Raw genomic sequence first — 24,640 nt, 5'->3', positions numbered from 1 at the left:
GGTTCTAATCTCAGCTCTGCCACTTATCTGCTGAGTGACCTTGGGCAAGTCACTGCAATTCTCTGTGCCTCAGTTTTCTCATCTTTAAAATGGGGATTAAATCCTACTCCCTCTTAGACTGTGAACCCCATGTAGGACAGGGACTGCATGCTTAATTATCTTATATCTACCCCAGCACTTAGTATAATGCTTGGCACACAGTAAGTACTTACAAAATGTCATTAAAAAAAGGCTCCTCCAGAAAGTTATCGGCTCTTTAAAATATGGAGATGGCCTGCTTTTTCCTTAGTGAATTTAGTATGAAACAGGACATTTTAATTTTCGTTTCTTCCTGGAGGTGGAAACTTCAGACCTCCCAAAATGGTCAGGTTAAGGAAACTGAATGTAATTGAACAGGTGTCCTGTCTGATTGTCCTGTATCTACCCTAGTGCTAAGCACAGTGCTTGTCATATAGTAAGTCCATAAGGAATATCAAACAATCAATCAATTGTATTTCTTGAGCACTTACTGTGTACTGTGAGCACTGTACTAAGCACCTGGGAAGTACAAATCAGCAACATATAGAGATGGTCCCTACCCAACAACAGGCTCACAGTCTAGAAGGGGGAGGCAGTCAACAAAACAAAACAATATCAAAATAATAACAAAAATAATATCACAATTGTTATTGTTAGATTCAGTATGGATGTATCTTAATATTGAGAAAAGGCATGGCCTAGTGAAAAGAACATGGGTCTGCCACTCACAGGATCTAGGTTCTAATACCAACTCCACCACTTATAATGATGACATTTATTAAGCGCTTACTATGTGCAAAGCACTGTTCTAAGCGCTGGGGAGATTACAAAGTGATCAGCTTGTCCCACGGGGGGCTCACAGTCTTCATCCCCATTTTACAGATGAGGTAACTGAGGCTCAGAGAAGTTAAGTGATTTGCCCAAGGTCACACAGCTGACAAGTGGTGGAGTCAGGATTAGAACCCACGACCTCTGACTCCCAAGCCCGGGCTTTTTCCACTGAGCCATGCTGCACTTGTCTGCTGTGTGACCATGGGCAAGACACTTAACTTCAATGTGCCTCAGTTACCTTATCTGAAAAATGGGGATTAAGATAGACTGTGAGTTCTATGTGGGAGAGGGATTGTGCCCAACTGATAAACTTGTATCTACCCAAGTGCTTAGTACAATGCCTGGTACATAGTAACTGCTCAGTTAATACCATTGAAAACAAAAACAAAAAGAGTTAATAAACTTAGGACTATGCTAGCAGAATGGAAATTCGGAGATAATCCCTAACTGAGGAAGCAAATTCATCATCTCTCTCCAATAGAGGACCTATTATTCATTCATTCATTCATTCAGTACTATTTATCTGTGTGCAGAGCACTGTACTAACCGCTTGGGAAGGCAACCTCTATGTTAAAATTAGTGTTCTTATTCACATTTATCTGTGATTTTCTGAACCATAAGATCATTGAACAACGCTAGCATGAAATAAATGTCTGATTTAAGCATCGCTTCTTTGAACAAATTTGGGGAAGCTTTGCCTAGTCTCAGAAGTTTTGCTTATCAAATATACTGTTAATAAAGTTTCAGCCAGAAAAAGGATAGTACCTAGATGGTTAGTCCTAGCAGGATGTAGGGTTCACAGCTCATAAGGCGGAAAGGAAGCACTGAAAGAGCAGAACCAATTATGATGAAGTGGTTCTGGTTATAAGCTCCCCTGCACAATTAATCACCCCCGCTCAGGATCATGCCTGGAGAGTTTCCCATACTCTACCAGTCTCGGCTATGAGAGGGAGAGTCAAGCAGAGGCATACTTATTCCATTCCCAGCTTGGGCAGTGGCTAGTGAGTGGAAGGCAATATGCTGCAAGTCAAAACTCACCTGAGCTGGGCAGCAGCGACATGGGAGAGAGTGGAGGGTGGAGATTCAAGTTTACTGCATGGAAGAAGACAGTGGTAATGCCCTTCTGTATTTTTACCAAGAAAACTCTAAGGATACACTACCAGAACGATTGCAGATGGAGGTAGGGGTCTCTGGGAGAGATGTGTCTATGGAGTCGCCCTGGGTTGGAACCGTTTTGACAGCATAATAATAGTAATAATGATGGCATTTATGAAGTGCTTACTATGTGCAAAGCACTGTTGTAAGCCCTGGGGAGGTTACAAGGTGATCAGGTTGTCCCAGAGGGGGCTCACAGTCTCAATCACCATTTTACAGATGAAGTAACTGAGGCCCAGGAAAGTTAGGTGATTTGCCTAAAGTCACACAGCTGACAAGTGGCGGAGCCGGGATTTGAACCCATGACCTCTGACTCCAAAGCCCGCGCTCTTTCCACTGAGCCATGCTGCCCCTCTGTCTGGTCATAAAACAAGACAATAAATGGTATTTATTGAGCACTTACTGTATGTAGAACAATCAATCAATCATATTTCAGTGCCTATTGTGTACAGTGCAGTGTACTAAGTGCTTGGGAGAGTACAATATAACAGATTTGGTAGGCATGTTCCCTGCCCATAATAAGCCCACAGTCTGTACTAAGCAACTGGGAGAATACCATACTATGGAGTGGTAGACATGATCCCTACCCTCAGGGAGCTTACAGTGTAGAGAAGATAGACTATAAAATCAATTTCATATAGGCTAAGCAATATAGTACCAGAATATCAATCACCCGAACAGTTACATTTACTGAGCACATACTGTGTGCAGAGCACAGTTCCAAGTACTTGGAAGAGTACAGTATAACATTGTTGGTAGACACATTCCTTGCCCACAAGGAACTTACAGTCGACAGTCTTATACTTATGTGCAAGAATATGTACATCTAAGTACTCTGGGAGTGTGAGCGTCAAAGTGCTTGGGGGTCTGAAGACATTCAGAAGGGAGAATAGGATGGGTTGATGAGAGGTTAATTAATTAATAGCAAACGATCTCAGAACCAAGTGATACTAACTGAATCTGGTATCATCGGGTGCAGAGTTAAGTGCAGGACACTGTACTAAGTGCTTGGGAGAGTACAAAAGAGTGAGTAGACTGGTCCTTTTGAACCAGATTATCAGGAGAATCGTGGATTGTCATTAGCCTCCAGTTAAATGTTTGAGTGTTTGGAATGGTCAGGCTTTGGGTACTTATTCATTGTTGCAGTAAATGAATTACTTCTCTTGCCTCCACAAAAGGATTTCATACGATTTGAAATAATCTCATTGTACGGACAAACAGAACATATTCGTCATCCTAAAGGTATAACTGGAACACTGCTAGAATAGTAAATATGTATGTTTCAGGCCAAGAAGAAACAGAAAAATGAATAGCAGCTAGATTATTTACAATATGAGCTGTTTAAAGAAAAAATGTGTTTGATCTTTGGCAAATTCTCTGCCTTTGAACTGACACCAGACAAATGATTATGGAGAAAAGATTCATGAGCGCTAACTTACTCACTTGCGGGCTCTTAGCTTGCCTGTATGGTCAGCATTCCTGACCTTATCTTAGTTCTTTGCCCCTACGTATGTTACTAAGGTCAGGTATTTTGGTACATTAAAACCCGAAAGGGGGAAAAAAATTTCCGCAGGGTAGCCTCAGTTAATTTAAAACACACAGTAATGGGCTCTAAAATAACCGTAGCATTTTAACCAGTAAGTTCATTAAACATTTTCACACACGCATAACCATTATTTTGCTTAGTCAGATGTTTTCTCAAAGGAGAGTTCATTCATTTTAACTGCTTAAAATACATGATGAATGAAGCAATTTGCTTTTTTTATTTACATTTTGCCACTGATACTATTTTATTAAAACCTCCCCACAGAAGAGCATATTGCGGCTTTAATCAGTATTCCCTTTCTACAGTAAGGTTTTGTTTTATATTTAAAAAGTCAGAGTTACGTTTAGAAATAAGATAGCCCAGAAATCATTATTATCTGTGCCCTGTTCAATGTAGAGACATTCATAAATATGGGCACGAGGAATTGAGTGTGCTCAGAAGATATGTTGGGACAGGTTCTTTAAGGATGGAACAGTTTGAATGGGTAGGAATTGGGTTTCTGGGCAAAGGTCACCTACCAGAATGGTATTTTCTCAGCTGTCACAACAGTGCCCTATACAACGATCACTAAAGTGACCCTCTGGGGCACCCTTCAGCAACACAACTATATTATCACCTCTCACAATCCCACCACCTATTTTTTACCCAATTAGGGAACTTTTTCCATTCCAGGTGAAATTCATGAGAATCACAGCTCAATGAAAAAAGGTCATCTCTCCTCAAGTGACCCACTGAGCGCTCCATTTTCCAGATGAGAAAACCGGTGCCCAGAATGTTAAGGGATTTATCGGGAACCTCTCAAGAATCAGAAGCAGAGTTGGAATTCAAACTTCCATTGTCCGAAGTTGAATGATTCTGCTTTCTCCAGGACAACAGAAGTAGAATGTTGTTACTACTCAATTAATCAGTGGTATTTATTGAGTGGTTACTGTTTACAGACCAGTGTATTACGTGCTTATCACAGGATATCTTTGTGAAAATGGTTTTATTCAAAACCTCCAGATGTGTCTTCAGGGTTTGCTCATTAAGAAAGGCTAACTTCAAGAAAACATTTCGAAGAATCCAAGTGATAATTGCACTTGATTTTGTATTGAACCTGCACCCAGAGATTGTGTACTGTATATATTAGGACCCAAACACTTTAAAACTTCTACAAATGAATATAGGGTTAAACATTTCCAATCAATCAATCAGCGGTATTTATGGTGTGCTAAATGTGTGCAGAGCACTGTACTAAGTACTTGGGAGAGTTAGGAGACACGTTCCCTGCCCATAAGGAGCCTACAGTCTAGAGGATTTCCAAGGGGCATTAAACTGTGTTCAGTGCATTATTAGGGATGGGAAAATTTATTCAGGTGAAATGAATCCATGCATATAATTTTTTCCCATTTATCATGCTGACCCTTTTTTTTCCTCTTAGGTTTTCAAGAGATTTCATTTGAAACAGTTGCTTTCTCCTCTGTAAATTCATTCCTCCTCCACTGACCCTTCTCCCTCCCAAATTTGGATGATTCTTTCAGTATCCTGGGATTATACTCAAACACTGATGATTCCTTTTCAGATCTAGTGGCCTCTCTCATTTCTTTAGGCTGTACAAGCTGGTCTGTGGGAGGATATGGGCATTATAGCCATGACTTTACAAAGGTTATTTAATCCACATAAACCTTGCAATGTGAATTTGGGTCAAATGTGAATGTTATTCAAAAACAAAATAGATTTCCTGAGCACTACAGGTGTGTAAGGTATTCTGACTGCTTGGGTGATTGCCAAACAGATGAAAGTGGTAATAGGGTACGGATGATTTCAAGTAAAATACCTCTTTGTAGTACTGTTTAGACAGTTCAGAAGTGGCTTTCTAGGCACAAGTATTTCAACTCATTTGTTTTCTTTCATGAAGGCTCAGGTAAAATCTCATATGACACTGTACAAAATTCAATTTAGCTTCTCAAGCTCCAGAGTTCACAAATTACCCCCAAGAAGCACCCAGAGTTCTTGAGAGAGGCTCTTGGGTCTTGCAATTGACTTAAAACACCAGTGAAACTTGTGAGACACAGAAGCGTGGGAACTCACTGGAGTCATGGAAAAATGGTTGGAGGAAAGAGTTAAACAGAAAAAAGGACTCGATAAAAGCATACATATAATGTATGTTCAGGATATAACAGAAGTGTGGGAACTCACTTGAATCGTGGACAAACGGTTAGAGGAAAGAGCTAAACAGAAAAAAGGGCTTGATAAGAGCATACATATGACTTGTGTTTAGGATGTAAACTATATGAGGTGTCCTTATGGGAAATTGTGAAAGTGTAAATTAGGAACCTAAGGATCTTAGAGGTGAATAGACCTGCCTTCTCGTCTCCTTAAAATGGTAAGAAGCAACATTTGATTCCACAAAGACTTTTAAAATAGGTGATCAGGAGCAGTGGAGCTGGTATCAAAATGGATACACTTGCAACCAGAGCCTTGTTAGTCACTCCTGTGAGCCTGGGCCTGATGGATTTTTGTGAGGGCCCTTTGTGACGTGTGATATCCTTACATCACACTAGGTAGGGTGACACTGGAGCCATTCCCTCCATCTTCACTGAGCCTACTCCATTCACCTCGCTGAATCCTCCATGCCTCTCTTCCAGCTCAGTTGTCTAGTCCCCTCGCTGAGCTCCAATTCTACTCTTCTAGCCTAGTTGTCTATTACCCTCACTCATCTCCCATGCTGCTCTTCTAACCCAGGAAGGTCTTATGGGCTCTGCCCCCACTATTCTGTTCCCGCCACTAATATTGATGAATCTTTTTTCTATTAACTACTGAATGCTGATGACTGTGGTGATTAGCTGATGTTAACTGATGGGGCTAGCTAATAGATATGGCTATAGTGCTTGGTGGCCACAGGGTCTGGGCTTTCTGGGTCGGCTCCCTTGCAGTCACATAATTTTGGAACGGGCAGTGGAAATGAGGATAATCAGTTGATCATTCATTCATTCAATCGTCTTTATTGAGTGCTTACTTTGTGCAGAGCACAATACTAAGCGCTTGGAAAGTACAATTCAGCAACAGAGATAATCGCTTCCCACAACAGGCTCACAGTCTAGAAGATCATATTTACTGTGTGCATAATACTATACTAAGCGCTTGGGAGAGTACAATATAACAGAATTGGTAGACATATTCTCTGCCGAAAATGAGCTTACAGGTGATCTCCTGCCTCCAGTTCTGTCCCTGTAGCTCTGGAATGTCCTTCTCTTTCTGATTTACTGAAGCTGAGTCTGTGATTTTTCTGAGCTGAGTTGCCCAGTGCTGCCACTCAAGACTGGCTTCTGCCCTCTGAGGACCATGGTTCCTGTACCCCCAAAAGATATCAGTTACAAGGAGGAAGGGAGTTTGGATACTAAAGTTTGGTGTTTGGGGAGTAACCTGGCTCTATCTGGCAGCACTAGAGAGCAGTTTGGGATGGGGATTGCAGCAGGGTAGAAACTCATGTAGCTGGGTGGAGGGTGTCACATTATAAGATTGCTGGGGACTCCATTACACCAGAGCCCCTGGGCTTCAGCCACGGTGAACTCGGTGATATGTCTATGTATATGCCTGAGGGTCTATCTCACCCTGGAGACACATTTCAGCTACAGGGGTGGCAGGAACCATCTCCACTGGCTGTTTTTCCTTCCATGACTGTAAGCTCCTTGTGTCTACCAAGTCTGTTATACTGTACTCTCCCAAATGCTACCAAATGTCTACCAAGTCTGTTATACTGTACTCTCCCAAATGCGTAATACAATGCTTGCACACAGTGAGAGCTCAATAAACACCATTGGCTGATGTATGACACCCATCTGCAATACTGTTATACCGTACTCTCCCAACCTCTTAGTTCAGTGCTCTGCCTATAGTAAGTGCTCAATGAATACGATTGACTGGCTGACCTCTGCTGAGGGGTTCTATTTTCTTTTTATTTTTTTGGGTGGCAAGACATTTCCCCAAAGGCACAACACTCCTTTCTGATCCAGTCATATTCTTTTGAAATATCTTCCAATCTGCAAGTGTTTTGCTCCATTTAACCATTGACTAAGTATAATATACACCATTAAGCTGCTTTTTTATGTGTTTTTTTTTTTCAAATCCTGACTGTTAGGTGTAACTTCTGATTCCTAAAGAAACGTGTCTCATCTTCTTCCTGGTTCAGTTTCTCTCAATTATTCTTTGCTTTGCTCAGTACAATTGCGAGGTCAGTGTATATATTTTCTGACTAAAGCTTATTCTCCCTTGGGTCAAGTGAGGGCAGCATCCCAACTGATGCCTCTCTTTTTTGGCTCCTCAGGGTACAGTGAAATTATTAAGTTATCACTTCTCCCACAAAAAATAACTGTGGTATTTGTTAAGTGTTCACTGTGGACAGACACTAGGGAAGGATTAGACAAGATGTTGTCCTTCAAGTGGCTCACAGTTCAGTGGGGAGATTTAATGTCCATTTTATAAATGAGGAAACTGAAGCACAGAGATGTTGTGACTTACCCAACATCACACAGCAGGCATTTGATGAAACGGGGATTAGAATTCAGGTCTCCTGGCTTCCTGTCCTATGGCCTTTAAACTGGGCTATTCTGCTTCACAACCAAAATCCTCTACCTAATCTAAAGTTTTCTTTTTTTCCCTGAGGCTTCCTCCAAGACCATTCCAAGAACATTTTCTATGGTGCATCCTCTCCTTCTCTTTTCTTCATGGAAAACAAACAAACAAGCAAAACGAAATACCTGATGCAAATGTCAAAGCGAGTGTGCTGAGATATGTTTCATAGCTGCAACTCTAGTGGATTTCCAACCCTCTTCTCCCTTTGAGGGTGAGGTGGTGGGAATGGCAGACCACAGAGGCTTGCACATTTTACTTTTAAATAAAGCATTGTGTTATTAGTTATAATATGCATTTAAATATGCAGGGCACTAAAAATGTAGAGAGTGAAAAAAAGATGATGATAGGGGAAGTCAGTCATTTTCCCTTTAATAACATCAGTAGATACTGAACTTGGGCATTCAGAAATCTGTTTAAGAATGAGATCCCAGCCTTCTAAATGACATCTACTGCACCTAAAATCTAAGTGGAGACAAGGATCGTAGTTAGAATAAGGAGTCCTCCCAGACATTAAAAGAATGCAAATCAAATTGGGTGTCTATCTGTTTCTCTGTGGTATCACCAACAATCTGGCAAATACTAGGACATGAGTATCTAGCAGTGAACCATATCTGCCATGGAGACTACGAGTCAGAACCTTCCAAAATCTAGTCCATGAGGATCAATGCTAGCAATTAATTGCCGCAACAACAAAACAAGGCCAACAATGCCATGTGCCACAGAATGATCCAAAGAAAGCCAAGGGAAATGAAATCTGCACTCATCAGATCTCTAAAGGTCACATCGGCCCCAAACAGAGGTTAAATTTGACCTCTGTGGTGTGAACCTGAAACCTATTTGGAGAGAAACCGGACGCCCACATGTAAAGATCGCATAAGCAAATTTCGACATTATGCTGCAAATGTCATGCAAGAAATACAACTGTCTGATTGATATGCAGAATGTTTGCCAGAACAGTGACAGTCGAAGTAAGTTCAAAGTCACAGGAAATGTTGTCATCAGCCTACTGTAAAAATGTACAATTACTTGCTCTTCTCTTTCTGTTTAAAGGTGACTACTACCATCTTTTCCCTAGGCTACTTGTTCACTGTAGCTTATTATCATTACAAAGTATTATAATGGATTAGCTTTTCCATATTGTGTTCATATTGAGAAGGGCATGTTGAAGACAGCGCACTGACAAGGGTTTTGAAAAGGCATTTATTCCTCCACTAAAAATTACCAGGCAGCTTGTTTTCAGGAATAAAAATCTCTAAATTGCATGCTTGCTAAGTCCTCTTTTCTGATAATTCATTTAATATAAAGAAATCAGAGAGGAGAAGTGAGCAGTATCTAATTAATATCTCCTAATGCCCAACTAATGTCAAGCATGACTCCAGTTTATAACCGAACTATATTTTTACATTGAAAAATTCAATTACATTTACTGACAGACTTTGAAATGCCACATTATTTATATTGGCAAACTTTGCGGTCTCACGGTATATTTATTAACATTCTTGCCGTGGACTAAAACGTATATACAATACAGATCACTGCATTCTTCATTTTTTAATCTTTCAGAGCGATATGTTTGTCTGCCTCCATCGGACGGGGCTGCTTTGTTCTGAGAGATCCGAAAGACCAAGTGGAGCCAACAGTTAATATGCCCTCCCTTTGAGTCTCCAGGCAAAACAAGGTAACCTTGACATTTCTCTATCTTTCTGTCTCCCCCCACCTCCAGCCCCCGCCTTGCTTTCTTTCTCCCATCTCCCGTGCTCTCTTTCTTCCGCCCATCCCCTCCCACCCCTACAATACATACACAGGCCTCTCAGTGCACACATCAACAATTCTGAGCTGTGAAGGGGTTCAATTGCCACATTGGTGACTCAGTTGCGATGCACAAATCATTTACTGGGATAGCTTGAGGACATGACAATGACAGAGAGACATCTGTTGGGTGGAGGGGAGGGTTATTCACAGCTGGCACACTAGCCATGTTAGCCACCGGCCCACCACAGTGTCCTAATCCTACAGCTTCTTTCTCTTCCTCTCTGCCTGTTCCCTGCTGTCAGCTGCCAAAAGATATCTGTTCTCACCCTTTGCTGAATGAAAAGGTGCTAATGCATGACTTCAGGATATGTCAGAACATACAGTACTTACAAGTGTTTGGAGATACAGCCAACCTGACCATGGGGAAAAGAAATGAGTAACGAAAGAGTGATTTTCTTGAAAACCAAAGAATGAGGCAGAAAGCCCAAACAGTCAAGGGCCTGTTTCTTTCTTTCGTTGCACAGCAGGGGATAACAGAACCTCCCCCGGCCCTGAATGTTTTCAGAATTTCTACAGTAACTATTCCTTATTAACAAAATTTGTTTAATTCTAATTTGTTGGGGGAAGGACTTGTTTTATGTTGGTTTATTCGACTTTGAATGAAAAGAGGATATACATGCATTAATCGAATAAAGAAATGAGATTTGCAGTGATTTGGGGATTGCTGTAATAGCAAGTCTGATTATTTCTTCTTCTTTAGCAAGTGCTCAGAGGGAGAAGCTTGATTGACGGAAGAGGTTAAAAAACCCCAAGTTTTGAAAGCATCATGGCTTCCAGATACCCATGCTTCTCTGCTCCATGTATAATTAATTCGTTTGTCCCTCTTATAATTAAATAAACTTTGCCTAATCGCTGAGCAGCCATCAAAACTTCATTTTAGACCAAGAAATATCATTCCAGAACCCAGGATTCTTCCCTAGCATCTTTCTTACTTCAAGCTCCATGGCCCGGATGAGATTGGCCTTTTTTTTTTTTTTTTTGGCAAAAAAAATTCTGAATGACAACACTGAATACAACTGGAAAGAAGGGTATTTCATGGGGTTTGTTTGAGAGGTGGCCATTTGATCATTTTCCAAGAAAAGTCAAATAAAGGAAATTCCTGTAGGGCTGGGAGTCAGTTACTACTGTGATAAACAAAGAAAATATACACCGTATATGGAGGAATATATTTACAGGACAGTAGTGGAGTCTAAATGTAGGCCTCCCAGGAAGTCTAAGCTCTGCAGCACATTAAAAAAGAATCTGAGGTATACAGCAAATAATACCATTTATCACCCTCCTCCCAAGCAGCTCAAAGAGTTTGCAAGCTCTCAGTAATCCTCACAACATCCTTGTGAATTAGGCAGGGGGCAGATAGAAAAACCAAGGCTCAGAGAGGTTAAATGACTCGCCAAGATCAGTTCAGGGCACTAGCTGTTTTTCCTGCTCTCATCTGAAGACTGTGGGATTCCTGTAGATTTTTTTTTTTTTTTTTAGGATGACTTACCTTGTGAAAATTGAACGAATAGGTTCTCTTCACAGAAAAATTTTAGGTCAATGGCTTGGAATCTGAAAGAGGAACAGTGTGTTGTGCGAAGTAAACAGATTCCATACCCAGATCTTTATTTAGGAAGATCAGTGAAGCAAGCAAATTATTTTGGAAGGAAAAAGATATTTCAGAATTCACTGGTTATTTTTAATTACTTGCTCTAACATGATCACTCACCCGCTAAATTATGTACATTTCAGATTAACAACTGTGTGTACATATAAGCATACAGACATTATAGACACCACGTGAAAACATACAGGGATTTGTTCTGATAAACAGAAAACACTTTTGGGGGACATTTTGTTGTAATAAAGTTGACAGTCATTTGGACCTGCATTTTTCAATAACTTTCCATCACAACTCAAGATTTTCAACTGTGTTTCACACCGTGAATATCAGGTTGTAAATTGATTAAACAAATGCTATTGATATGAAATTTGGGATTATTTATAACCTTAATGATATGGACAGAAAATTAACTACTGTTTAAACGGACAAGGAAGAAGAGAAAAGAATGGCATTTTATCATGTGATTTTATTTTGCCTTATATATGAAGCTATCATGGGCCAGGTTGATGGAATACAGTGCATTTTTTCTTGTAGAAAACAATGAAATAAAACCTATTCTTTATCTACTTAAAAATTTTAAGGAACCATTAAAATGATAATCGCCACATGTCTAAATTTAAAGAGAAAGTACTTCATAAATATGAAATTGTAGCACTGTCTGCAAAACATGGTATACCTGCATTAGAAGCAGTAATTTTACTAGCGTATTTCAGCAATATTCATTCCAGTTAGAGTAATATGAACTGAGATTTGTTTTTTAAATACATTTAAAATATCAACGATGCTCCATTGAGGAATCCAGGCCAAATATGTCAACCTCACTTCTTGTCTATTTTCAAGAATAGTTTCAGTTTCTATTTAGGAGAGGGCACATTTCTTTTTCTTTTTTTTAAACCACTGTTATGAATAGATTAAACGCAGTAAAGGACAAACTTTCTTTCCCAACATAGCATGCTGTCTCCAATTCCGTTAATCCTTATCTCACAACAGCCAAACATTCTACCAATTGTCAGAGTTCTGCCTGTGAGTTCAAATTCCAACTTTGATAATGAACTTGTAAAAGGGATAATAAGGTCTTCTAGATTGTAAGCTCCTGGAGAGCACGATCATGTCTACTAATTCTTTGGCACTTTCTCAAGTGCTTAGTACAGTGCTCTACACACTGTAGTTGCTCAATAAATGCTATGAACTGATTGATCCAACTAGTGCTCATGTCTTACCCATGTATTCAATATGGTCCTAGAACAAAGTAAGCATTCTCTAAAGAAGAAATTAGAATATCTCTAATAATGGAAGGATGTGTGGTCATGGCTCCAATTGATGTTAAGGACAATGACAGTTGTGTGGTGAGGCATGCTGTTAAGGCGGTCCCAAATTGCTATGTCTTCATATGTAAATTTGAGTGGACTATTGGGATAATTCGGTCCAAGAAACCTGCTAGTGAAGAAAAAGAGAATGTTCAGTTCAGGTTCCTGATTATGCAGATTGTTTGTCTACATTGATCCAATTCATCGAATAATTGCTCAATCTCCCTCTTCACTTTCCAATATAGACAAAGCCGATGTATCCCTTACTCTCACAAGTGCCAATTAATTCACAGGCTTAAAACTGAGGGAAAAAAAAAAACTAATTTGCTCTTCATAGCTAACAGGCGATGAGTATGCGATAAGGGAGCTATAACATTTGCATACATCAATGGTGCTGCTTAAGGACGGATTTCCACATCAAATTGAAGTACAGAAGTGAGGCAAATATCTAGATAATTCCGTCCAAAAAAAGTTTTCACTGCAGTATGCAGAAAATTAAGCCAGATATGACTATTGTTCTTAACAGAAATTTTCAGTTCTATTTTATCAACAATTTCACACACAAGGAGCATATACCCAGAATCTACAGAACAATGGGGTTTTGAGGATGTGTAGCACCCATAAACTCTTCTCCAGGGCTCTTGGAGGCTTTGGAGATAGGGAGAGGATATGAAGGAGGAGTTCCAGGACGTGAGGAAGGCATGAATATAAGGTCGAAGGTAAAGACAACATAGCAGGGAGTAAGGTACATTGAGAGGAATGCAAAATAATAATAATAATGGTATTTGTTAAGTGCTTACTATGGGCCAAGCATTGTTCTAAGCGCTGGGGTAGATACAAGATAATCAGATTGTCCCACGTGGGGCTCACAGTCTTCATCCCCATTTTACAGATACAGGCTGGGAAGAATTGGCTAATCGGGGCACATTCTAATCCTCCTCGACCTTTCAGCTGCCTTCCACACTGTGAACCAGCCCTTTTCCTAATCTAACCTTGCCTTCACTGACACTGCCCTTTCTTGGTTCTCCTCCTATCCCTATGGCTTCTCCTTCCCAGTCTCTTTCACAGGCCCCAACTCTGCCTTCCAGATTCTAACTGTGGGAATTCCTCAAGGTTCAGTGCTAGGTCCTTTCTATTCCCTATCTACACCTAGTTCCCTGGAGAACTCACTCACTCCCACGATTTCAACTACTATCTCTATGTGGATGATTTCCAAATTTACATCTCATTCATTCAACCCTATTTATAGAGCGCTTACTGTGTGCAGAGCACTGTATTTCCCACCCTGACCTCCCTCCTGTGCAGTCTCACATACCCTCCTACCTTCAGAACATTTTCCTAAAGGTATTTGTTAAGCATTTACTATGTACTCCTCACTGTACTAAGCACTGGGGGAGAGAAAAGCTTATCAGGATGGACATAGGCCCTGTCCCAAATGGGGTTCACAGTCTTAATCCCCATTTTACAGATGAGGTATCTAAGGCACAGATAAATTAAGTGACTTGTCCGAGGTCACTCAGCAGACAAGTGGTAGAACCCAGGTCTTTCTGACTCCCAAGTCTGTGCTCTATCCATTATTCATTCATTCGGTTATTCAATCATATTTGTTGAGCACTTACTGTGTGCAGAGCACCGTACTAAGTGCTTGGGAGAGTACAATATAACAGAAGTAGTCCCTGCCCACAACGAGCATTCAGTCTAGAGGCAGACGTTAATATAAAAAAAAAAGATGTGTACATAAGCACAGTGGGGCTGGGACGGGGGAAGAAGAGAGGAAGAAAATCAGGGTGACCCAGAAGAGAGTGGGAGAAGAGGAAAGGGGGGGGCATGCTTAGTCAGGGAAGGCCTCATGGAGGAGATGTGCCCTTAATAAGGTTTTGCAGGTGGGAAGAGTAACTATCTGTTAGATTTGAGGCGGGAGGGCATTCCAGGACAGAGGCAAGACGTGGGCATGGGGTCAGTGGCGAGATAGCTGAGGTCAAGGCACAGTGAGAAATTTAGCATTAGAGGAGTGAAGTGTGAGGGGTGGATTGTAGAAGGAGGACAGCAAGGTGAGGTAGGAGGGGGCAAAGTGTTGGAATGCTTTAACGCCAATGGTGAGGAGTTTTTGTATGTTGCCGAGTTGGATGGACAACCACTGGAGTTCTTTGAGGAGTGGGGGGTGACCTTGGGCAAGTCATTTCACTTCTCTATGCCTCAGTTACCTCATCTGTGAAATGGGGATTGAGATTGTGAGCCCCATGTGTGACAGGGACTGTGTCCAACCCGATTTGTTTGTATTTACTCCAGAGCTTAGTACAGTGCCTGGCACATATTAAGCACTTAACAAATACCATAAATAGAAATGCTATATTCAGGTCCACTTCCTTGAGTCTGAGGCCAATCTGTCATGCACAAGGTCAAGTCGATGAATACTAAATTTAAAAATACAAGTTAACAAGGAATGTTCATTGGATTCAAAATGATATTGGCAATTAATAAACGGTTGGATCAACTCATATTTTCTTTATTTTTTCCTATACGTTGCATGTAGTTCATCTGAGTACCCTACCTAAAACGAAGCATCTGGCCATTTTCTAAACCTTTGTTAGTAGAGATCTGTTGAGTATGATATAGTATTGAAGGACCATGAAGGTTTTAGTAGCATCTCTATTTATATTATCTCTATTTAGCATCTCTATACACATATTTATTACTCTATTTATTTATTTATTTATTTATTTATTTTACTTGTACATTTCTAGCCTACTTATTTTATCTTGTTGGTATGTTTGGTTCTGTTCTCTGTCTCCCCCTTTTAGACTGTGAGCCCACTGTTGGGCAGGGACTGTCTCTATGTGATGCCAATTTGTACTTCCCAAGCGCTTAGTACAGTGCTCTGCACATAGTAAGCGCTCAATAAATACGATTGATTGATTGATTGATTGATTGATCTCTATGTCTTTCCTAAATCGGTTCATACTCCTTCTAACATTTCTCTTTCAAATGGCAAAGAAAAATATTGATCTGCACTCTGTTCGGATGCCCAGATTCAGATATTGGAAGTACAGATTATATTTGAGAGATTAATCCTGGTGTTTTCCAACACCAATGAATCCAACAGTAGATTAATCTTCCCCACTTCAAAGCCTTACTGAAGACACCTCCTCCAAGAGGTCTTCCCTGACTAAGCCCTCTTTTCCTTTTCTTCAACTCCCTTCTGCATCACCCTCAGTCCCTTTATTCAATTGCCCCCCCAGTCCCACAGTACTTATGCAGATATTTGTAATTTGTTTATTTATATTGATGTCTGTCTTCCCCTCTAGATTGTAAGATCATTGTGGGCAGGGAATGTGTCAGTTATATTGTTATACTGCACTCTCCCAAGCACTTAGAACAGTTCTCTGCACACAGTAAATGCTCAATAAATTTGCTTGACTGGCTATAGAACTGGCTCAAACAAGGAAAGGAGGTTTAAAATATTAGTGTGCATTTTCGTTATATGTGCCATTGTGCAGAGCACTGTACTAAGCGCTTGGGAGGGTACAGTATAACAGAGTTGGTAGACATGTTCCCTGTCCACAAGAAACTTACAGTCTTGATGGGGAGACGGATGCTAAAATAAATTATGAATATGTACATGAGTGCTGTGGGGATGAGGGAGGGGTGAACATCAAGTGCTTACAGGGTTCAAATCCAAACTCAAGAGTGCTGCAGAAGGGAGAGGGAGTAGGGAAAATTAGGGCTTAGACAGGGAAGCCCTCTTGGAAGAAATGAGATTTTAATAAGGCTTTGGAGATGGGAAGAACGATGGTCTACCAGATAGAAAGGGAGTGAGAGAGCCAGGCCAGAAGCAGGAAGTGGACAAGGGGACAGCAGTGAGATGGATGATCTTGAGGTACTGAGTAGGTTGGTGTTAGGGGACTGAAGTGAGCGTGCTGGGTTGTAGTATGAAATCAGAGAGGTAAGACAGTAGGACGCAAGGTATGGTGTTCTATTTGATGTGGGGGAGGTTTTGAGGAGTGGGGAAACATAGAGTGAACTTTTTTAAGAAAAATGATTGAGCTCCAGGATGGGCTGGAGTGGGGAGAGACAGCAGGTCAGAGAGGAGGTTGATGCAGTAGTCAAAGCAGGATAGGATACGTTCTTGGATTAGCGTAGAAGAAGTTTGGATCGAGTGGACCGGATGGATTTTAGTGGTGTTGTGTAGACAGAGCAGACAGTTTAGTGAGTGATATGACTTGAAATCAGGAGGAAATATGAGACCGCAGAGAAGGAGAGAGATCAGGGCTGGAGGGTTGGGAATCAACTGCATAGAGATGGCAGTTGAAACTTTGGGAATGAATGACTTCTCCAAGGGAGTTGGTGCAAATGGAAAATAGAGAGGGACCCATTACTTGCATATAAGCATATATTTAGTTATGCACCATCCCAAATCCTTAACTTTCCTCTCTAATAACCATAATGAATAGGCTATCCATAAGGAAATCCAAGTTTCAGGAACCTATTCATCTTTTCTATCTAACCAGCTTTATTTTCCAAAGCTTTTTATATGTTTAATACCTGTTTCATTAAAGTATTTCCTTTCATTTGTTTCTCATTACTATGTTTGGGTTTCAAAGGGACTCCTCTTATTTTGGTGCTATGGAATTTTGTGAACAATACCATGCTTGGTTTCTTCATACCTTTCACAATTTTGAAAGTTTCTAGCGTGTCTCTTTTAAGTTTAATTTTTTTTTTAACTGGAGAGTCCTATTGTTCAGGCCATCACAGGGAGAATGGAGGAGGTATTGGGTCAAAGGTTTCATCTAAGATTGGAACTGGTTGTAGTTCTTTAATCCCTCTTCCCCTCCAAATATCAGCTGGAGCGCTCATGTGGGCCAGTCCCTTTGCTGCTTGTTTGACTATTATTCCAGTAAAAGCACAATTCACAATTTATAGCAGCACATACAAGTGTATGTTTTATTTCCTGTTGCCTTGAATCCTCAGTGGTCTAAATGAAAGAAGTATGGGCCTCACTTGTCAACACTGTAAACAGAATAGAATAAATATCCTAAAAGAAATCATAATAAGGATAGCATTTATTAAGAGCTTACCACCCTGTGGTAGACATGATTGAACCTAGTTTCTGTCCTACACGGGTTTCACTACTTAAGTGAGAAAGAAAACAGGTATTTTATCTGCATTTTACAGCTGAGGAAACAAGCACAGAGAGGGAAAGTGACTTGCTCCATGTCAAACAGCAGGCAAGCAGCAGAGCTGGAATTAGATCCTGGATCTCCTGAAACCCAACCCTCTTTCACTAGTTCACACTGCTTCCCCATATTGCTCTAGAGCAGGGTAAATAGTAATCCTACTTTGGAGAAGATAAAAGTCCCTGTGCTACAGCGAATCCTAAAAATGTAGAGCTGATCAGATTTATTATTAATCACATTTATTGAGCACTTACTGTGTGCAAAGCACCTGGGTTAGTACAATGCAACATCAAACACGTTCCCTGCCCACAACTAGAAGGTATTCTGCCGTGCTTGCTAGTGATCAAGGAAGACGTGTTGAGATTGTAAAGGTTCGGGCAACATAGTTACCCTTATTGGAGGTGCAATTCAAGTTGACTTCCTACTGATGCAGTGGTCCCTATAAATTGTACCAAAAGTGTGATGTCTGACAACATACTAGCACAATTCAGCATGACTCCAGTATTTGACTAGCCAGAAAATAATAGTAACTGTGGTATTTATTAAGCGCTGACTATGTGCCAAGCATTGTATTAAGCCCTGGTGTAGATACAAGATAATCAGGCCCCCTATGAAGTACACAGTTGAAGCAGGAGGGAGAACAGGTATTAAACCCCCATTTTTCAGATCAATAAATAAATCAATCAGTCATATTTATTGAATCCTTACCATACAAGTGCTTGGGAGAGTATAATAATAATAATAATAATGGCATTTATTAAGTGCTTACAATGTGCAAAGCACTGTTCGAAGCTCTGGGGAGGTTACAAGGTGATCAGGTTGTCCCCCTTGGGGGGCTCTTCATCCCCATTTTACAGATGAGGGAACTGAGGCACAGAGAAGTTAAGTGACTTGCCCAAAGTCACACAGCTGACAATTGGTGGAGCCGGGATTTGAACCCATGACCCCTGACTCCACAGCCCGTGCTCTTTCCACTGAGCCACACTGCTTCTCTGTATAACACCACAAATAATAGACACATTCCCTGTCCACAATAGGCTTATAGTTTAGAGGGGGAGACAAACATTAATATAAAATAAATGAATTGAATATGTACATAAGTGCTGTGGGGCTGGGGGTGGTGGGTAGTAAATAAAGGGAGCAAGTCAGGGTGATGCAGAAGGGAGTGGGAAAAGGGAAACTGAGGGGTTCTTGGAGATGTGGCTTGAATAAGGTTTTGAAGGTGGGGAGATTAATTGTCTGATAGATATGAAAAGAGAGGGCATTCCAGGCAAGAGACAGGACTTGGGCGAGAGTTTGGCAGTGACATAGATGAGATCGAGGTACATTGAGTAGCTTGGCATTAGAGGGGTGAAGTGTGTGGGCTAGATTAGAGTAAGAGAGTAATGAGGTGAGGTAGGAAGGGTCAAGGTGATTGAGGGTTTTATGGCTGATGGTGAAGAGTTTCTATTTGATGCAGCAGTGGATAGGCAACCACTCAGTGGGGAAATGAGTCCTGAACATTTTTGCAGAAAAGTGATCTGGGCAGAAGAGTGAAGTATGGCCTGGAGTGGGGAGAGACAGGATTCATGGAGGCTGATACAGTAATAAAGGTGGGATAGGATATATGCTCGGATGAACGTGGTAGCAGTTTGGATGGAGAAGAAAGATGGGTTTTAGTGGCGTTGTGAGGGTTAAAACCTTCAGGATTTAGTGATATTGATAGTGATATTCATATGTGGGTTGAATGAGAGAGAAGAGTCAAAGATAATGCCAAGTTTGTGGACTTGTGAGACAGAAAGGATGGTGGTGCCATACACAGTGAGGGGAAAGTGATGGGGAGGACAGAGTTTGGTTTGACAGATAAGGAGTTCTGTATTGGACATGTGAATTTGGAGGTGACAGCAAGGTATCCAAGTGCAGATGTGTTGAAGGTAGGAGGAATTATGAGATTGCAGAGAGGGAGAGAGGTGAGGGATAGAGATATATATTTGGGTATCATCTGGAAAGTGGTGCTAGTGAAGTCATGTGAGCGAATGAGATCTCCAAGGGAGCAGGTGAAGATGGAAAATAGAAGAGGACCCAGCACTTAGCCTTAAGGGATGTCAACAGTAAGGAGGTGGGAGGCAGAGGAGGAGCCCATGAAAGAGAATGAGAATGAGCAGCTAGAGAGGTAGGAAGAGAGCCAGAAGAGGACAGGAGAGAACAGTGTCAGTGAAGCCGAGGTTGGATAATGCTTTCAGAAGGGGGCAGTTAACAATGTCGAGACAGCTGAGAGGCCAAGGAGGATTAGGATGGAGTAAAGACCATTAGTTTCGGCAATAAACAGATCATTTGTGACCTTTGAGAGGGTGGTTTTTGTAGAGTGAATGGGACAGATGACAGATTGGAGGGGGTCAAGGAAAGAACTGGAGGAGAGGAACTTGAGACAGCAGGTGTAGGGGCTCAAGTAGTTTGGAGAGGAATGGCACAAGAGAGATGGGGCGATAGATGGAGGGAGCTCTGAGGTAAAGGGAGGGGTTTTTTTTAGAATAGGGGAGACATGACCGTGTTTGAAAACAGTGGGGAAGAAGCCACTGGAGAGCGAACAATTGAAGATGGTTGTTGGGGAGGGAAGAGAGGGAATAAGTGTTTTAATAAGGTGCAGAGTGATGGTGTTAGATGTTCAGGAGGAGGGGGTGGATTTTGAGAGAAGTCAAGAGATCTCCTCTTGAGATACTGTTGGGAAGGATGGGAGAGTTGAAGAAGGGGCAGGAGGAGGGACAGACTGTAGAGGAGCAGGGGAGATTTTAGGAAGGTCATGCCTGACTTTCATATGAGACAGATTAGAAGTTAAGTGATTTGCCCAGGTCACATAGCAGGTTCCTGGTGGATCAGGGATTAGAACCCAAGTCCTCTGACTCCCATGCCTGTGCTCTTTCCACTAAGTCATGCTGCTTCTCTTGGATAATACTATACACTAGAGAGAGAGAGAAAAAACTTCCTACCTACCTCAGACCAAACTCACCAATTCATGACATTCCACCAAACAGAAACAAATAGAAATTTACCTCACACTAGACATACGTTTGGGAAATGGGATCCTAAATCCTGAAGCATTTCTGCAACTACTTATTACAGAAAGCTACTGATGACAATTTTTTGCTAGGGCAGCAATGATGTGATTTACATTGTCTCTGAATGGTGGTTAATTAGTGAGGGAAATGTGAGAGAGGGGTGCAGATACCCTACATTTCTGTGTAAAGATCAAGTTTTTTCCTCAGGGATTTATCCCATAACAGTTATGGTACTTGTAAAGCTCCTACTATGTGGCAAGCACTGTTCTAAGCACTGTTCTAGATACAAGTTGGACAGGTTGAACTTTGTCCCTGTCCCATATTGGGTTCATAGTCTAAGTATGAGGGATCACAAGTATGGAATCCCTATTTTACAGTTGAGGAAACTGAGGCACAGAGACGTTACATTACTTCCCCAAGCTCACACAGCAAGAGGTGGAGCCAGAATCCCTATGTACTGAGCATGGATTGACATATTTGCATGATTAGTGAGCTACCAGTGCTTAGATCTTCAGTGCATCCACACTGTCTTAATCCACCGGACAAGATGAAAAGCATGAGCAACATCTGGATTATAACAGGAAGTGCTGAATACTAGAATCTCCATCAGGAAGACATCCTTGAAGGCAAGAATCATGTCTTTGAACTATATTGTACTCTCTCAAGTGCTTAGTACAATCAGTACAACTGATTGAGTTGTCCAGTGGTTGCCCATCCACCTCAGTATCAAACAAAAACTCCTCACCATTGGCTTTAAATCAGTCCACCACCTTGCCCCCTCCTACCTCACCTTGCTTCTTCCTTCTACAACCCAGCCCGCAAACTTCGCTCCTGTAGTGCAAACCTTCTCACTCTGCTTCGATCTTGCCTATCTGACCCCTAGCAAACGCCCTGCCTCTGGCCTGGAATACTCTCCCTCCTCAAACCAAGAGACCTTCCCAAATTAAGCCCCTCCTTTCCTCATCTACCCCTCCCTTCCATGTCACCCTGACTTGTTCCTGCTTCCCAACCCCACAGCCCTTATGTACATATCTTTAATTTCATTCTTTTGTATTTATGTCTGTCTCCCCCTCTTCTAAACTGCAAGCTCGTTGTAGGCAGGGCATGTATTTGTTTAATGTTATATTGTACTCTCCCAAGCACTTCGTAGAATGCTCTGCACACAGTAAATGTTCAATAAGTACAATTGAATGAATGAATGAATAAATGAAAGTAAAAGGAATTGATTACCAAAGATGTGGAGGCAGGGAATGTCAAAGGTTGAGACAAATTTGGATAATGTAATGGATGACAATGCCATCAGTGTGATTAGAGAAAAAGTTCAAGATACTAGAAAGCATCTTTTAAATCATAAATATAAATAAATAAATATAGGTGTAATAGAGTTAGCCCTGACATTGTTTCTACAAACTTTAGTAGTAGTACTGTAGTAGTTAATTGTATTTATTTAGCATCTACTGAGTTCACAGCAAAGAAATAAATATAGGTATAATAGAGGTAACCCTGACATTGTTTCTACAAACTTTAGTAGTAGTAGTGTAGTAGTTAATTGTATTTATTTAGCATCTACTGAGTTCACAGCACTGTCCCAAACACTTTGGAAAGTCTAGCAGAAGCATAAGATATTCGCTGCCCACAAGGATCTTATAATCTAATAAATAATGGGAGAATCAGGAAAAGCAAGGATTAGGTGTGGATTAGAACAATATGTCAGGATGAAATATCAAAATAAATCAGAAAGATTGTATACATATATATGCATACACATACACAAATATACATATAAATGCAGACAATGGGTATGCTAAGGATGACTATTAGGTTGATATGACTTGGGATGTTAGGAATTAACTGGAAAGACCATAGTATATTAGGCTAAATGGATCATTAGTCTGACAATGTTTCTTTCTTAAGAACACCAAATCTCTGGTTAAAGTAGTATTCAATCAATCAATTGTTGACATTTATTGAGCACTTACTGTATAACAGAGTTGGTAGACAAATTCCCTGACCTAAATGACTTAAAGAGAGGTTGCTGAAAAATGAAAGCAGGGAGGCACTGTCTCTTAAAGTAGCGTTATTGCAGCAAATTTGAAAGGAAAAGTATCTCTGTCATCAAGGATAGTAAGGGAAACCAGAGACAGTTGCCCCATTACTTTATGGGGTCTTCCAATTATAGATGAAGTCCAAAGGATTGTAGAAACCTACTCGGATGGGCCAACTCAAGCCAGTTGTTATAATCAGTCACACAGAATTAGTAAGATAGTATGCGTGCTTCTCTTCTGAACTGGGAAGGGGCTGTTTAAATGTCTCTCCTGGTTTGACATCACTACCTGGTGGGCTGAGAATACACTACAGAGTTTCATGGCACCTTCCAGGATTGCCTCCTCCCAACTGCCCCACATACACCATGCCCCCTCCCCATCTGACACTGTGAGAGTGTAGACTCCACTCTGCTCAACAGAACTTCCGAAATTGGAACCAGTTTGCCACTCTACCCACCAGAAACTCTGGGCCTCCTAGGAGTCATCCTTAGCCAATTGGCCTCCCTTGCTTCGAGGGGAATTTCTAAAGTCCTCAGCACTGGGAGAATATTGGGAAGGCTGTTGCACATTGGAACCAATGGCTGTGATCTGAAAGGGGAAGAATATCAAGACTGCTCCTCCAGTTCTGTTCATCTTCCTGTCTTTGCCCTTCATTTTAGATTTGGTACGTCTTAGAAACTCCCACTGTCTGTAATTGGTGGTCTATAATTTATTTACCTTGGTATCAGCGTGGCCTAGTGGAAAGAGCATGGGCTTTGGAGTCATAATACCTGGGTTCTAATCCTGATTCCACCACCTATCTGCTGAGTGACCTTGGCAAATCACTTAACTTCTCTGTGCCTCAGTTTCTTCATCTGCAAAATGGGGATTCAATACCTGTTTTCCCTCTTACTTAGACTGAGTCCCATATGAAACCGGGACTGTGCCCTACCTGATTAACTTGAATCTGCCCCACAGCTTAGAACAGTACTTGACATGTAGTGAGTGCTTAAGAAATGCTACCACTATTGTATATTTATCTCTACTACTTAGATCTTGATACTTTTCTAGGTTTTAGGACTGTGTATGGCTTTTGAACCACTTCAACAGCCAAATTAATATCTTTCCATTTGTCCGGTAATTGTCAAGACTGTGAACCCGCTGTTGGGTAGGGACCGTATCTATATGTTACCAACTTGTACTTCCCAAGTGCTTAGTACAGTGCTCTGCACACAGTAAGCGCTTAATAAATATGACTGAATGAATTGAATGAATATCAATTTTTTGACCACACCTCCACACCTGGATTGCGATGCACTCACTAGCAAAATTTATTTCTCTCTCTCTCTCTCTCTCTCTCTCTCTCTCTCTCTCTCTCTCTCTCTCTCTCATTTTCTCTCATTCTCTAATTCCAAGGGAGAAGCCCTCTAGAATTTACAAGTTTATGAAACAGTGGATGCTAAATCTTGGAAAGGAACAGTGCAGGGTATTACGTTGTTTGGCATATTTCTTTTTTCCTGCCTA

At 41.1% G+C, this 24,640-nt stretch overlaps 1 non-coding gene across 1 annotated transcript; it reads left to right on the top strand.

Moving 5' to 3' along the window:
• The first annotated feature begins 1,739 nt into the window (after positions 1-1,739).
• Positions 1,740-1,877, top strand: LOC119944955. Its single transcript, XR_005456094.1, has one exon. It is a non-coding gene; the product is annotated as a small nucleolar RNA SNORA7 (small nucleolar RNA).
• The last annotated feature ends 22,763 nt before the right edge of the window (positions 1,878-24,640 follow it).

This window comes from Tachyglossus aculeatus, chromosome 23 (assembly GCF_015852505.1).
Source record: "Tachyglossus aculeatus isolate mTacAcu1 chromosome 23, mTacAcu1.pri, whole genome shotgun sequence".
In the NCBI taxonomy this organism is placed as follows: domain Eukaryota; kingdom Metazoa; phylum Chordata; class Mammalia; order Monotremata; family Tachyglossidae; genus Tachyglossus; species Tachyglossus aculeatus.
The sequence above is the reverse complement of the archived record's forward strand: the minus strand, read 5'-3'. Positions and strand labels throughout refer to the sequence as shown.